The following is a 12,686-nucleotide window of genomic DNA, read 5'->3' as shown; positions in this document are numbered from 1 at the left end:
TAGTATAATATCCTGCTATGTCCAAATTTCCTTGTGTTGACTCACTGATCTCCTTTTGTAGGTGATAAAGTTGTGGTCCACTACTCTGGCCAAACCTTTCTTCAAGCTCACCCCAGATTTCCTTGGCGGTTTTGGTGTACAGAACACTCTCTGTGATTGCTTTTGAAAGAGAGTTTAATAACCAAGAAATGACCATGTCATTACAACGGGTCCAAGACTTGAAGTCATCAGAAGAGATTTGGGTTGAAGAAATGTTCCATCAATGAGTCCTACTTTGTTCTTAGCAGACAAAGCTATGAGCATTCCCCTTCTCCAACCCCCATATCCTCTTCCATCAAAAGGAGTGTTAACAAGAAGCATTCCAGGTGAATCAGAAGGGTGGAGGTAAAAAGGATGTGAGGAGTCAACAAGTGCAGAAGCAACTGTTGCCATCTGAGAAGAGCCGGTTGCTGTGACAGGTGCTGAAGGCTGCTCGACTTGGTCTCCCATGGTTGATTAGGATAAAAAAAATGGATTGAAGAAGGATCGAGCACCTAAAGCTCTGATACCATGTTAGAAGAACAAGAGAATGAAGATGCAATTGAGAGAATTTTTCTGTATATTGACCGATGATGAAAACTGTACAGTGTTCTTATATACAAATAAAAAGGAATCTTTCAATAACTAACTATGCTACTTGGCCTATGACTATTAGCTATACTATAACAAATTTATTGGATAGAGACCGAAAGAATAATTCATTTACAAGAAATAAGAAATCTGTACACGTTCTCTTGTCTTCTTCTATAGCAGGCCCAAGAGGCTTCAAACGAATTTGGGCCCAATAAAAATAGATCATCAATCAGCAGGACAAGTACTTTGAGCCCAAAAAACACCTATAGCCCAATTGTGAAAAGAGTCCAAATCCAAATCTTTTATACATCTGCTTTGTTTGGACAGAAGACTTTTACCTCGTTTATGTCGGTCTTGTTCTTCATAATTTCAGCTTCCTTTGCTTTCCAATTCTTCATGGAATCACCATTAAGTTCTGAAATTTGTGAAGCTTGGATTCCAACAATTAAACTTGTACCAATTCCTAAAACACCTAAAACAACATCGAAACCTCAAATTAACCATGGATTCAAGCCTAAGAACTCCAAATTTCTCAAAATACGCTTTCGATCAAAAAGTCTATCAAACCTCGTCCGAATGACCTGAAATTTTGCATATACGTCCCAAATGACATAAGGGAACTACTGCAACTCTCGGAATTCCATTCCGACCCTCGGATCAAAATCTCACTATCGAACCGGAAACTTCAAAATTCGACCTTTCGGCATTTCAAGCCTAAATTAGCTACGGACCTTCAAAACACAAAATCCGACCACGCCCCTAAACCCGAAATCACCTAACGGAGCTAACGGAACCATCGGATTTCCATTCTGAGGCCGTCTTCACCCTGTTCCGACTACGGTCAACTTTCTAACACTTAAGCTCTCATTTAGAGTCTAAGTGTCCCAAGACTCTGCGAAACTCAAAACCGAACATCCCGGCAAATCAAAATAGCAGAAATAAACTTGGGGGAAGCGGTTAATGGGGGATCCGGGCGTAAGTTCCAAAAACGACCGGCCGAGTTGTTACAATTAATAAACCGTAACTAATTATGAAGTTAGTATTTTACATATGTGTCCGACACACGCGTCTCCACCAGTGTTCTCTTGTACCGTCCTTCTTCTTTTTCTTATGCGTCTCCTCGAATACCTCAGCGTGACTCATATCTCGTCCTCATTCCTTTTCTTTCATAACAAAAAATATGAGTTAGACATTACAATCGTAAAATTCTACATGTAAAACTAAGAAATTATTTATAAGTAAATAACAATCTTAGTTTATGGGTCGCAAAACTAATCGAACCTCCTGTGTGCAAGGAGCCACCTTTACTGGAGGCGGGGTTTGCCTTTGCTTGTTCACACTTACTTCTGCTTCTGCTTCTTCTTCTTCTTCTTTTTGCAAGAAGTTTGTTCCAAACATCTTCTCTTAACCACTCTGGAATTTTACTAGTATTTCGAGCAACGAACAGAGTATCTATAATCCGCTTAGAAACCTTTTTCTCGAAAATAGCATTTATTTCATTTTGATGTTGAGGATGCCATGTACACTTTGACTGCAATGTAAAAAAATTAACATTAGATGAAGACAATAATTATTAAATAAATTTAATTAATTTTTACCCTGAATTGATTCCACATTTTCTCTCTGATGCTGTACAGTATCTGTCTCCAAGAATACCGCGGCTCATGATAAAATGGCTTCATAGAAGTCACAACCAAATGTGTAAACTGAAAGGATGGCAAAAACCTGCATTAAAGTTAACATATATAATTAATAAATATCTTAAAGCTTCAAAAATTTTAATTATAAATAAACATATTTAATTTTAACATATCTAAAAATACATTCAAAACATTAAAACTAGTATAAGAATTACTTACCCATCCTCGTAGGGGACGATTATCAACCAATTATAACTATCATGTTGCACATCCCCTCCAAGATTCTACCTGCGTCTACTAGAAGGTGTAGAAGTACCACTAGATGTAATTGTGCGAGAGCCTCCAATATCCAACCTAGATATGCTGGGAGTGGATGATGATGATGGAGCAACAAAAGACGAACCATCATGCTGACTACCATGAAAGCTCGAGATGCAGCAGCTGGTGAGCCACCATGCTGACTACCATGAAAGCTCGGGAATGCAGCAGCTGGTGAGCCACTATGCTGACTACCATAAAAGCTCGGGGGTGCAGCAGCTGGTGAGCCACTATGCTGGCTACCATAAAAGCTCGGGGGTGCAGCGGCTGGTGAGCCACCAAGCTGACTACCATGAAAGGCCGGTGAAGAAGATGGTATAGAAGGTGTGGGTATAAAGTTAAAAATAGTGTTACTTTGACTTCTTTTGGCAGTCATATAACAATACTGAACTGAATTATTAGATGGAGGGGGATAGTGAATATGGTAGATGGCAATAAAGTCGACTGAGGAGGATGAGGTAGAAGATGACAAGGAAGAGGAGGACTCATATTTGGCATAGTTGAGGTAGTTGGAAAAGATTGTTTTTTCTTCTTAGATTTCACCTTTTCCTTCCCCTTAGATAGCATATCTGTAATATAATCATAATAAAGTATAAAAAAAAATACAATAAGTGATAGTAAATATAAAATAATTATTCTACAAATTAAACGACTAAAGAAATAAATAAACAACCTAAGAAGTCACAAAAATATAAAATAATTTTTCAACATAATAGATAATTAAAGGAATAACATAAAAACCCCAACATGTCATACAAAAATACAACAATTCTTTAAATATACTAAATGATTGAAGGAAGAACAACATAAAAAGAATAACAAGTCAATCTGTATCGCTATCTTCATTGTGATCATCTAAGTCTTCATCATTGCCTGTTTCACCTTCATCTAGTAATTCTTCCTCATCACTTGTTTCATGTTCAACACCTCTATTTTCGTCCTCATTTGGTCCAAGGATAGAAGGATCAAATTCTTCATATATGCCTTCATTATGCTGTAATCCATTTGCTAATTCATCATCCACTATGCTTTAACACTTGAAATGTCATTCTGGTATGTCACATCTAATGCATCTTCGACTTCCACTCTACCCATGAGCTTTGTTTTCAATACTACCCGCCATGCTGACTTATTCTTGCTCAAAGGATAAGGAGCATAATACACTTGTTTCACCTTTTGTGCAATAATAAAGGGATCATAAAGTCTATACTGCCCTGTGTGTTTAATTTTAACTATTTTGTTCTCACCTTTGTACCTCTATCCGGTGTTGGATCATACCACTTATACCGAAAAAGTACCAACTTTTTCTTCGGCCAACCTACAGTATACTCTAGTTCTAAAATCTCTTGAAGCACACCATAATAATCAACATCTCCATCACCTTTCACCCATACTCCACTATTGTAGGTTTTCTTTAAACTGATTACAAAGTTATACTCCTTCAGAGGTTCCTTTTAGATATATACGTATCATTGTGTCAAAGCACTTTAATTGATATATTTTATTTATTAAATTAATATTTTTTAACACTCGTAATCTCACATAAATTCCTATTCCAAAATATATAAATCTTTAGCTATAATAATTAAATTTGAATAGCTTCTTAAATATTCATATAATCCAAACTAATGATTTCTCAAATCCACAAATTAATTTTAATGTTGAAATTGAAAAAAAAATTAATATCATTCCAATAGTAAAACTAACAAGCAACAATGAACCTAGTACAACAAGCTTTATCCAAAGCTTTAAATTATAACTAGGTAATACAATTAAAATCAATAAACTATAAAGTTAATATATCATTCCATTGATAAATTCAAGGCAATGGAGTTATGCTTTTCTTATATGGAATCCTAAAAATGTCACGACCCAAAATCCACTAAGGGTCGTGATGGCGCCGGACTCCATTGTCAGGCAAGCCAACAACAAATAACTAGTAACTTCTAGTTTTAAATATTTCTGAAATCACTTCTTTTATGCGTTTAAACAATACGTGATAAATTCCACTGAATAAATGATGAAACATTTAACAATTTTAAATTTCTGAATAAACCCATAGACATCCCCAAAACCAGGTGTCACAAGTGCGTGAGCTATTTCTAAGAAACAATACAATACAACATCCGTCCGGAATACAAATAGAAAGAAAGTAAATACAATATACTGGAAGGGACTATACTAGCTGCGGGCCGCCTCGAAAAAAATACAACTCACCTAGTCCCAGTATCATCCATGCTGCTACACGCAGTAGGCCACTAGTAGTACATGTGCCTGTGCAACAAAAATGCATAGAAGTGTAGTATGAGTACAAAAAATAACGTGTACTCAGTAAGTATCCCGGCTAATCTCGAAGAAGTAGAGACGAGATGGCAACTTCGACACTTACTAAAGGTCCAGTAATAGTAATATTAACGCGATGACTCACGGATTTATTAAGAACAACAGCATATTCAAGTAAATTACTAAACAGGTAAAAGTTTCTCTGTAATAAAAGTCTCCGGATTCATAATCCATTAATTAACAATTATCTCAAGTCGGGAGAGTAGATATTAGTATCAACAAATATCAAAGCAAGCAATACAAGCATGCGCAACTCATGCCGAGGTCGTACGACCCGATCCAACAATATTTAAAATGTGCACTACCGAGGGTTGAGCGGCCCGAACCATAGATGCATCTGTTACCCCGCTCGCGAATCATACATGCGACGTGGTCAAATTTAAATAAACAATCACCCTGCTCGCGTACCATACATGCGACGCAGGTACACATAGAAACACATGCTCAACAGCAAATTAAGAATTTTACGGGGAATATTTATCCCATTAGAAGCCAATTCTCTTAGAAATTTATTTACCAATTCGATAGGATTTCAGCAATTCATACTGTCAATAACATTACAAGTATTCCAAGTACAGCATGCTTTTGGGTCCTAGACTACCGGGCAATAACATAATAGTAGCTACGGACGGACTATCGTCACCTCGTGCGTACGTAGCCCCCACAAATAGGAGCACATAACCAATTATTTACCTATGGGGATAATTTCCTCTCACAAGGTTAGAAAGGAGACTCACCTCGCTCCGAAGATCCATAACCGGCCTTCCACGCCCTTCCGAAAACTCAAATTGATGCACAACGCTCCAAAACTAGCCAATAGTTATGCAAATCCATTAATATACGATAAACTACTCATATAATCCAATTTATAACAATTTCTAACCCGGTCGGAAAGTTGACAAAAACGCCCTCGGGCCCACGTGCCCGGATTTCAAAAATTTTTGAAGAATAAGTTTACCCATAGCCTCACGAACTCAAATATATGATTTTTCTCTTAATTCCATACCCAAAATCGTGGTCAAATTCCAAGAATAAAAATTTCTAGATCTTTCTATCAAAACCCGAAATTTCTACCAATTTACATGCTAAAATCCATACCTAATCGATGTATTTAACTCGAGATGGATGGGATTAGCTTACCTTATCGTTGATGATGAAAAATCCCACTTGAAGCTCTCCTAAAAATCGCCCAAGCCAAGAAAATATGAGAGAAAATGGCCAAATCCCGATTTTTAAAACACATCTCTGCCTGCAGCATTTTCCGCACCAGCGGTCCCTTAACCACTTCTGCGGTTCCGCAGGTGCGAGCCAAACCACCGCTTCTGTGCTTCTATTCCCGCAGATGCGGTCCCGCTTCTGCGGCCAAATGACCGCATCTGCGGTCCTAGCTCTCTTTTGCCAAAACCGCGTCTGTGACTATTGGGCCGCTTCTGCGGCTCCGCACCTGCGGCCCTATTCTCGCAGGTGCGGTTGCACCAGCAACCAGCAACTTCAGCCTTCCAAAAATTCCATTTTCGATCCGTTAACCACCCGGAATCCACCCGAGGCCCCTGGGACCCCAACCAATCATACCAACCAGTCCCAAAATACATTACGGACTTGCTCGAGGCCTCAAATCATATCAAATAACGCTAAAACCACGAATCGACCTCCAATCCAAGCTTTATGAACTTTAGAATTTCAAACTTCTACTTCCGGTGTTTAAACCTATCAAATCACGTTCGATTGACTTCAAATTTTGTGCGCAAGTCATATTCGATATTACGGACCTACTCCAACTTCCGAAATCGGATTCCGACCTTGATATCACAAATTCCACTTCCGGTCAAACTTCTAAAAAACCTTCAAATTTCTATCTTTAGCCAAATGACTCCAAAATGACCCACGGACCTCCGAATTCACTTCCGATCGCGCTCCCAACTCCAGAATCACCATACGGAGCTACTCCCTGACTCGGAATCCCAAACGGACATCGATAACACTGAAATGCACTTCAACCCAAACTTATAAAATTTCTTCCAAAATGCTAACTTCCACAATAGGCGCCAAAACGCTCCCGGGTCATCGAAAACCTGACCCGGACATACGCCCAAGTCCGAAATCATCATACGAACCTGCTGGAACCTTCGAATCCTGATTCCGAGTTTGTTTACTGAAAAATTCGATCTTAGCTAATTCTTTCAACTTAAAGCTTCTGAAATGAGAATTTCCTCTCCAAGTCAACTCCGAACTTTCTGAAATTTAATTCCGACCACGCGTACAAGTCAAAATGCCTGAATTGAAGCTGCTCATGGCCTCGAACTGCTGAATGGCGCGCTAGGGCTCAAAACGACCGGTCGGGTCGTTACATCTTCTCCTACTTAAACATACGTTCGTCCTCGAACGTGCTAGGAACTGTGCTGGGGTTGTCTGGAATCACTGTTTACTGCCTCGTGCACCTACCCGTGCTACCATTACTCAACTGGGCGCCCTAGCTCGGTCAATCTGAGGATATCCTTTTTCACTTAAGCAAATAAGCCTTAGAGCCCAATTCCATCATCAGGAATTCTCTACCAGGCCTGTTCCAACATACACTCACCGTATCAATCACTACACGCTATACCAGAACATGACTGCACACCCTTGCTGATTTCACACCATGCACCCCATCATTCACAAGACCATAATAACACTCTCTGATCATAATAGTCGACATTTCCCGAATCTGATGCTCACAATGCACCCCATGGCATATATAAGTCCTGTTCCAACTCTCGCAATGCCGCCACGACGGAAGGGATGTGTAAAAATTCATAACCAACTTCCGAGTCAACAATTCATAGGGTCTATACCCTGCCAAGAACCATCACCTCTTTCTGAACCAAATAATGGCCTTTACTCTTTAATATACTTCACATATTTAGATTGCACTGATCCTAAGTCCAATGATCTCGTCTCACCCAGTATGAACTGCTCAGGCAACAACCACCCTCGGACATGGTCAATAGTATCATATGATACCACAACGTGCCAATAGGCTACCAATTCGAACGCGATACAATAGGAAAACAAACTCCGAAAAGGATATCCAATTACCCCGCTCGCGAATCATGCATGCGACGCGGGCACACATCTAATATAAGTTCCTCCCAGGAAAGAAGGAAACAAAACACATAAAATAGACACGAGGGAACTGTACTCAACGTCTCGCTGTTGCGATGTGCAACCCGATCCAAATAACATACCCATGGCGGCGTGCCACCCGATCCACACATAGATTTCACATAAGGAAATATACATCGAGCTAAATTGCTCATTACAACAAAATGCCGAATATCGATCGCCAGCACGCTAAGTGCATAATACCGTCCCTGGGGATACATATAGTTCCATAAGCTACAAACTCAAGCACAACTAAGGTGCGATATACGATCTGAATCTCTAGAGCCATTTTGCTCATATAACATCATCTTTACGCGGAACCTCAACACAAAAGCAATTTCCCAAGCAGTCTCACAACTCACACGACGCAATGCATCATTACATGAAATAACTGACGACGTAATAACACCCTGACTACTCCTCCATAAGGAGCGCATTACTGAAATGAACACGTCTGGCCTGATATAAAACCCATATTCACATTTAAATCCATCCATAGACCTCAAGCTGGTTCTGATCGCACCGAACTAGGCTAATAACCTTCTAAGGTCCATAAATACTCCCCTTGCTCCTCATAACGCGTAAGGACAACCATCATAACCGGAGTAATCATCCACAGTCCACAACCCAATAAACCGTGTGCCCTCCAGGCATCAGTTCTTAATTTAACGACATCACTACAATTTCATACTTGATTTAACTCTTCAATTGATCAAGTGGCTTCATGCCACACTAATACAACCTTTCCGTGGGCATGCTCCCACAACCTTCCGTAGCAGATAACAGATCTGTACATCCAACTCATCGGCCGTGCTAACGCTAAAAAGTGATCAAAAATCCTTAACCAGGACGCAAAGCCTTTTTCACGAACACCGATCTCAGGTGACGCTGAAGGCAATACCAACTTACTTTAAACATCGAGACCGCTTCCCTTCTCATCCGAGCTCGTGACTTCCTTGTCACCACCGAACTGTAACCTTGATCCTCTCTTCGAATTCCATGCCACTCACCGCACCCAACATGCCACTATACGATAGAACACGATCTTTCATCATAGATCCGTAACCACAAATGGATTAACACTTCATCATATAAAACTCTTCACTTATCTCACTTCAGGAGAACCATAGCAACACACAGGTGAATTCTCATAACCGTAGAATATGCAAATCTCTGAGTAGTGGTCTAAGCTACCACAGCCCTTTCACAGTCCGCCTATGCATAGCAGGCCATAGCAGTAGAATACTTCTGAATAACATCAATTATGGCGGCCGACCAGCCTCACACGTACCGCCACAATTCACTTGCATAACTCAATCGCGCTGAAGAAACTGATCACTGCCACCAACATGCCAATTTAACAATGGCTAATCAATCTATCTTCTTCCAATTTATCCTTGATTGCCTTAGAAATAATAATAACTCCATTCAACACATAACATACTCCATCCGCACTCATCCCGAGTGACCTTGAATCACGAGACCATGCTGTCTCAAATCCCACGAACCATTTCATACCCCCCAAATGCTACACTGCAAGTGAAAACATCATAGAGCCTTCTGGGCACCTCCTCATAAGCTGCTACAAGGCTTGATTCTTAATTGTATCCATAGGCTCGAAGCCATTAGGCACCACACTTTACCCCTTTCAACATAAAATCCACTAGGACTGTTGTTGAGAGCCACCCGCTCTGACTTGGCCCCGAATATAATCAACTCCATAAATCTTCTAGCCCATAAATACCCTCTCGACGAAGCACCCGACAGAATCACTTCCCTTGAAACCCACATCTATACAAGGCATAAATCCTGAATCCTTCCCCAAGTCTGAACATGGGCCAATAAGGCCAATGATAGCACACCTTTAACAATTCCTCTGCTCAAATTACCGCTTATGTTCTTTTCCTCTGGCTGAAATAACCCATCAATATGCTAATAATTAGAAACCTCGCAAGTAGTTAACCGGGCAATCCTTAATCATAGGCGGTGGTACTCTCCCACTTAGCCTGAAGCCATTATTACATAAATTCTGGAATTCACCAGGATCCTTTATCTCTTGTTGACATAACCTTGTGCAATCAAGTGCCAAAATTCTCGGTATCTATCTGTAAAACCCTCTTGTTATTGTCTGAATCATCAACCACGCTCACATGACCGATCTCTTTGCTGTATGGCCAATAGAACCCTTTGCAGAAGCTTTGCCAACCATGCGACCGCCGTCCTGTTCACTGGAGATATCCCGCCAGTGGAATCTACGTGCCGACGTTTTCCAACACTGCTACACGGGGTGCAATCACCATGACATTAATGGCCCCTCTCTCTAGCTGCACAAGTTCATTCACCCCTCGAGGACATCAATTTAAATGTGCGGCAACATCCTTCAAATTCAAAGTTACGTTGTATCCTTCTTCATTCAAGTAGCTCCTTTCCATTATATCAAATCTCCTGCCGCATAATAGCCCACACTTCAAATAAATCCGTAGGCCCAAATCATCAAGCACAAAAAATTCCCAAATCACCCCAAACTCTCCCACTTTGGCGAAACTCACCTCTCTAGTCGACTACTCGACCTTTGCTTCTTATACCTGGCCTTCTAGAAATATTAACTACCGCCTGAGACTCCCCACATGTCCCTTCTCGTCCATTGCTTCTTAGTTGTTGCCTTAAATAGAATCTATCTTCGTGGCACTTGAACCCACAATTGCTGCTAACTTTACACCTTTTGGAAGATCATCTTCCTCATACCGTCGACATTGGAAACATTGATTCAATCATGAACTACCGCACCCTGCGATATCTGACAGCCACATTTTCAATATTATTTCACAATAGCTTACCCCAAAGGCGAATTGTAGAAGATCATAACACCGGCGAACTTAGTACGTTCAATTAGGACAACGACACCTCATCATAGAAGAAAACTCTACCACGCTCGCAAATACCAAGTTTCATTACTCCACCAGCCCACATCTGACCATTCAGTCCGATTGCCTTTCCCCTGCTGGGAATAAAGTACCGAATCTCTAGATTATGCACTGAGTAAATCTCCCTTCAAGTCATTCACTGCCCCGACACGTAGGCAAACATCCTACCATCACTTCAATGCTGCGGAACAATCGTTTATAGCAACATGGCAACTTGTGCCTAGCCTCAGAGCTCTCGGAAGTACCGCTACAGAATATCCTTCCAAGAGGTGATGATAATAGCTCAGACAACTATGCAAGGAGAAACACCTCGCACTGCATCGATAGTACCATAACGATCCAGCCATACTCGACTCATAACCAGCGGTTCGCGTCGCATAAGATTGAATAGGAAGGAATCAAAGGCATAAGCCTCCAGGGATCAAACCGCACGATAAGGAATCAAGAGGGGAAGTACTCCTAACAGCCCTGCAGCCTCCCGAGGATAAGTACAGACGTCTCCGTACCGATCCGCGGGACTCTACTAGACTTGCTCATGACTCGTGAGACCCTAGGAACCTAGTGCTCTGATACCATGTTGTCACGACCCAAAATCCACTAAGGGTCGTGATGGCGCCGGACTCCATTGTCAGGCAAGCCAATAACAAATAACTAGTAACTTCTCGTTTTAAATATTTCTGAAATCACTTCTTTTATGCGTTTAAACAATACGTGATAAATTCCACTGAATAAATGATGAAACATTTAACAATTTTAAATTTCTGAATAAACCCATAGACATCGCCAGAACCCGGTGTCACAAGTGCATGAGCTATTTCTAAGAAACAATACAATACAACATCCGTCCGGAATACAAATGGATAGAAAGTAAATACAATATACTGGAAGGGCCTATACTAGCTGCGGGCCGCCTCGAGTAATGCAACTCACCTAGTCCCAGTATCATCCATGTTGCTACGCTAGTAGGCCACTAGTAGTACATGTGCCTGCGCAACAAAAATGCACAGAAGTGTAGTAAGTACAAAAAATAACGTGTACTCAGTAAGTATGCCGCCTAATCTCGAAGAAGAGAGACGAGATGGCAACTTCGACACTTACTAAAGGTCCAGTAATAGTAATATTAACGCGATCACGGATTTATTAAGAACAATAGTAGATTCAAGTAAATTACTAAACAGGTAAAAGTTCCTCTGTATAAAAGTCTCCAGATTCATAATCCATTAATTAACAATTATCTCAAGTCGGGAGAGCAGATATTAGTATCAACAAATATCAAAGCAAGCAATACAAGCATGCGCAACTCATGCCGAGGTCGTACGGCCCGATCCAACAATATTTAAAATGTGCACTGCCGAGGGTCGAGCGGCCCGAACCATAGATGCATCTATTACCCCGCTCGCGAATCATACATGCGACGCGGTCAAATTTAAATAAACAATCACCCTGCTCGCGTACCATACATGCGACGTAGGTACACATAGAAACACATGCTCAACAACAAATTAAGAATTTTACGGGGAATATTTATCCCATTAGAAGCCAATTCTCTTTTAATTATTTAAGGAATAAAGTTTAATTCTCTTAGAATTTATTCACCAATTCGATAGGATTTCAGCAATTCATACTGTCAATAATTTTACAAGTATTACAAGTACAACATGCTTTTGGGTCCTAGACTACCCGGACAATAACATAATAGTAGCTACGC

The sequence above is a fragment of the Nicotiana attenuata genome, unplaced genomic scaffold (assembly GCF_001879085.1).
Source record: "Nicotiana attenuata strain UT unplaced genomic scaffold, NIATTr2, whole genome shotgun sequence".
Classification (NCBI taxonomy): domain Eukaryota; kingdom Viridiplantae; phylum Streptophyta; class Magnoliopsida; order Solanales; family Solanaceae; genus Nicotiana; species Nicotiana attenuata.
Note: the sequence above shows the minus strand (reverse complement) of the source record.